A 5,253-nucleotide genomic window follows, 5' to 3' on the forward strand; every position below is an offset into this window, starting at 1 on the left:
CGACGGGGCAGAGGAGAAGAAGCAGATGAGAAACTGAATTTTTTGAAGTGTTTTCTTATATAGGATGGGCCTTTAGTACCGGTTGGAGCGACCAACCGGTACTAAAGGTCAATTTTGGCCAGGCCAAGCGGCGGGAAGCGCCCACCTTTAGTACCGAGTGGTGGCTCCAACCGGTACTAAAGACCCTCCCTTTAATACCGGTTTGAGCCACCACCCGGCAGTAAAGGTGGTGCGCTGGCGCGGGTGCGGTGCGTCATGTTTAGTGCCACCTCGCTACACTACAAGAGATCAGGCCTACTGTGACGTGCCAAAATATGTCATCGAATAGCTAATAACGTCACAAATTACCATTGAGTGACATTTTATGGGCGTCACAAGCATCTTCACGGAATCCCCGTCACAGATTACTCCTAGTGACGTCACGCGCAAAAAATTGTCACTGGAATTGGGACCTTCAGTGACGTTTTCTAGAACGTCAACAACTTGCTATTTCCGTGACAGTCAATTAATGTCACATGTTAGGAGCAAATATGCCATATTGTACTATATTCAATGACGGAGCAACGTCACTGACTTCATGCCACGTCAACACCAAGCATATTATACCACTACTAGCGTCGCTACTTTCATTATTGATGAAAATGACATCATCAAAATATATTTCTTTTATTTCAAATAATTTACAACAAATTATCAAATCTACTATATTGCAAATAAGATAAGAGTGAAGTCACATTATAATTGAAATGAAAGACAAATCATATTATACATTCAATCGTCTCAGCCAAATCATCCACCAAGTAGAAGTGATAATAAAAATAACACTGACTCAAGTTTGACACGACAATAGACAAGATAAAAAGTAATATTTTCATAACTGAAAGATCACATGTGTTGTCCTAATTATTGCAATGTATGATTCAGCAACTATCTTTCTATCACAAAAGGATGGCCTTCATGCACCATCAAGTTTGGGCTGACTTGCTTGCTGAGTTGCTTGAGCACTTGAGAGAATACCAATCAGGTTATCCGTCTCATGTTGCTTCTTTTCCCAAGCTTCATTCTTCTCTTGTTGGCTCTTCTTCACAACTTCCAATTCTTCTTGATGCTTTCCTCTACATCTCTTCAAATGCTATGTCTTGTGCTTCAAGTCTCACGGGTAACTCGTCCTTGTGCCTATAAATTGACGAAACACAACAGTGTGTTTCATCTTAATGATATAAAAACATACAAGATAACAAGGTCTAAGAGTACGAGTAAGAAGCTTACAAGCGGTCAAATTATGAATATGAGTTCATTATTAAATGTGAGGCAAGCAAGAATAACTCATAACGGTTCAACAACATGTACTCCCTCTACTAAATATAAGTCTTTTTAGAGACTCCAATACGGACTACATACAGAGCAAAATGAGTGAATCTACACCCTAAAATATGTTTATATACACATATATGTAGTTCGTATTAAAATTTCTATAAAGACTTATATATAGAAACGAAGGGAGTATAACCAAGTGCTAGATTTCAGCAACCCAAGTTACATGAAGCAACTATGCTAGCACAACAATTTTTTTAGTTCAAACTCTACCAGCCTACATCATTCTGCTAAAAACACATATTGATATCTGGATTAAAAAAGCTAAAATGTTATTCCCATGCCTTCGTGTTGCAGCAGCAACAAACCATATTTGTCATTACAACATTTTTTATGTTAGTTTGGACGATTGGATTTGGATCAACCCATACATGAACAACAAAGCACTCCTTAGTGCAACTTTCAATAGAAGAACTGAAGATGAAGTCTTATTCACACACATTTGTTTTTTTCACTATCATGAGTGCACTGTGCACACAAAAGGAGGCAAACAGAACAACAAAAACACAAAGAGAAACAAGGCAAGTACCTAGCATTTGCATCTTTTGCCTCTCTATCCTTCTATTCAATTCTTACTTCTAGAACTCGGATTTCTACTGATGAAGAAGAGCTCCCAGACCTTCAGGTGCCTGCTGGGTCAAACACGTTAGGTAAAACAAGGCAGCGAGTCAACATTCACTTATGCAATGTCAACAGTAGTTCAAATAGGAATGTAGCAAACAGAAAAATCATAATCTAGATTACTTAGTACGAGAGTAAAAGAGTGGAGGAACAGAAACTATGAATAAATATTTAGTTAGTTATTTGTTATACTTATAGTGCACAGTGACATACGCATGATACGAGCAATGCAGAATTAAAGCCACTTACTCACAATTAAGTACATATTATTGAAGATGTATGTTCACACGATATATTACCATTGCTTTCGACATAGGAAGAGCGGCCTCCTCTTCATCTCCTTTCCTTCCTCCCCTTTCTTTCAAATATGCCTCACCCTATATTTTCCGTTCCGCAAGATATGCCCTGCTTGCCCTCTTAGTCTCCAGAACTGGTGGCATGATTTTAGTAACTGAAGCTGGACAAGATGACAGGGAGTGAACTGAATGAATTGCCAAAAGACCTAGATTGTGTAAAACAATGTTAAACATGCGACACTGCTAACAAGCAGTTCATGTCAGATTACATAAACAGAAAATGAAGATTTCATGCGTTGTGATGTAACAAGTGAAGCAAGCAACATGCAGGATGTAACTGCGGCACTATCAAGGAGAAGCAGCCAACAAGCCTAGAAAAACAAGACCAGGAAGTTCAGAACAAAAAACAACAAAAATAATAACGTTACTGTAGGTGCTGGCATAGTTCAGAAAACCAGAAAGTTTACTATACTCTTTCAAAACTAAGCCTCGATGGATGGTGCTCTATGTTTCTAAACTAGGAGCAGCTTATTCAAGGAGTGGACACTCCACTTACAGCTAGACCTTTATGTAGCAAGTTAACAATCAGCTTGATTTTACCAGTTTAGTATGTCAGGATACAGTCACAAACTGAAGTTTAAGATTATGCATCTAAAGGAAAATTGATTGTTGGTCAAAGCTTATTTTTCGAAACTTGCAATGCATCTCCCAATTTCCATGAATTTAACTACCATCGAATCATTTTTTCATCAAGAGACCATGATTCCTCAAGGAAAAAATAAAGGAAAAGTCGTACTAGCTTGAAGTGTCGACATATGAGGAACAGAACAATCCAAAAGGAACAAATAAATTTACAGTAACCATAGGCAGCCATGCAAATATTGTCTACAGAAAGGTATGTCACTAGTGACTAATTCCTGCGTCTCTGCACTGGTAATCATGCAAGTGTAATCGATGATAATGGATCATAAGACCCAATGAAATGTACATCGACCATCCTAACATGCCATGGTGTCTGGCAAAAATTCAAATCTTCACAGTACCTGTGCCTACTCAAATATACAAACACCAAAATTCTAATCTGGGAAAGCCCATGGACATCATCTTCACACTAACATATAATTTTCTGTATGCAAGAGTATCCATACAAGCACATACCAAACAAACAACATCTGTAATACGGCATCCGAACTGCCATCATGATTACATATATTTAATTTATATATACAATGTAAATAGTTAATAAAGCTGTGAAAGATATGAGAACCATCAAAAATCTTACTCTAATATTCTCACCATTGGTTTTCATTCTGTAAGTGTGAAGCAGGATATAGTGGAACCTGATAAAAATGCAAAAAAGATGACATTGTCAAACCACTGATTACAAAAGGTAAAAAGGGCAAAGAATGTGAGTACAAAAAGAACTCTAGTTAAGCAAAATTTCAAAATCATTAATCTTAATTACACAACTGATAATTCGCTGATTTACTGCAATAGAATTTAGGCACGTCATTCTCCTTAGACACAGTTGATCAGGGGCTCTATCATACCCCTTTGTATCAGGACTGGGCAATAGCCCATTGGTTATTGGGAGCACTAGCGACTCCTTGGAGCCTAGTTCAAATCCCTATGGGCGAAATTAAAGCGTGTTGATTTGTTTTGTAGGATGAACTAGACATGCCGTAAAGAGATCTCTCAACTAAGGCCGTGCATCTGATAGTTAACTGAATTTTGCGTAATGTCTAACTGATTGCAGTAGCATATATTCAGATTCAGGCCTTTTTTACCATAGCAGCTGCAGCAAACGCAAAACCAGGTTCACTACTGCAGTTTTGCACAAACCTATCAATAGGATATCAAGTAAAGTTATCTAGTAGGAGGCTCAGACTTTTTACCATAGCAGGCTGTGGAAAATCCTTATTACAGAGAAGGGCGGGAAGATGAGTAGTATGCATGAACCCTAACCATTGAACATCAAAGGGTGGCGGGATGAGGAAATCACAGAGAGACGTCGCCGATCGCAGGGGAGAAGAGAGCCGGGTGCTCGCAGGGCGGGTTGATGCGGCAGATCTATGTTCGGCGGTGCTGCGGTGGGGCGGCCTCCTCCAATCTTCCGTAGCCGGTCGCTGCAATTGGGGGGAGAAGAGGGCCGGCTTCTCGCGGGGTAGGATCTTGGCGTGGATAGGAGCTCAGCCGGTGGGGCGGCCTCCCCCGATCCACCGTCGCGATCGCTGTAATCGGGGCTGCAGTCGTGGGGAGAAGAGAACCGGTTAAATAGGGGGAGAAGAAAATGCGGGGTAGGCGGTGGCTCTTCGCGGGTGAAATAGAAGGGAGGAAAATTGGCTGGGTCCTTGACGGGTGGGGACACAGGGTGGATGCGGGAAAATTTAGAGAAGTGGGGGGAAATAATATTTGGGTGGAGGGAGAGAGTTTCGTTGGTGAGATGGTTTATTTTCAGAATTTAATTTCCACTTTAATTCGAAATAAATAGCAAATGATTATTACAAAATGTAAATCTTACATACACACTATGATGTGGTATTTTTCATGTAGTTTTTTTGGAAAACTGTAAATAAATATGTGGAAGGTTGTACACCGGGGGTCTTAACTATGTGATTTGGTTCCTAAAAAAAACTATGTGGTTTGAAAAAAATCAAATGAGTGAAGATTTGTTTTAACTCTTTTAGTCTAGGATGTATAAAACCCTTTTATAGATGTATAAACTCCTCTTTGAACACGAGATCTTGTTGGCTGTGGCATGTGCAAATATAAATGAGGTCGTTCGATCACTCTACCCAACACACTAATCAATTGTCCTAAAATTGGACCTATTGTTCCTCTAATTATCCATGATACACATCTTTTTTCGCCGGCCACTACCTACCATTTTTATTTTTGAGATAAAACCAAGCAACTACAATGCCATATGCATCACTTCACGAATGCCCGTAATATCCTTTTT

The 5,253-nt window shown here is 39.5% G+C and overlaps 1 long non-coding RNA gene across 1 annotated transcript; it reads right to left on the reverse strand.

Annotated features, from left to right (window-relative positions):
- Nucleotides 1-741: 741 nt before the first annotated feature.
- Nucleotides 742-2,998, reverse strand: LOC109766857 (uncharacterized). Its single transcript, XR_002233736.4, has 3 exons — nt 2,295-2,998; nt 1,904-2,003; nt 742-1,176 (listed from the first exon to the last, which is right to left on the reverse strand). It is a non-coding gene; the product is annotated as an uncharacterized lncRNA (long non-coding RNA).
- Nucleotides 2,999-5,253: the final 2,255 nt, after the last annotated feature.

The sequence above is a fragment of the Aegilops tauschii genome, chromosome 7 (genome assembly GCF_002575655.3).
Source record: "Aegilops tauschii subsp. strangulata cultivar AL8/78 chromosome 7, Aet v6.0, whole genome shotgun sequence".
NCBI lineage: Eukaryota > Viridiplantae > Streptophyta > Magnoliopsida > Poales > Poaceae > Aegilops > Aegilops tauschii.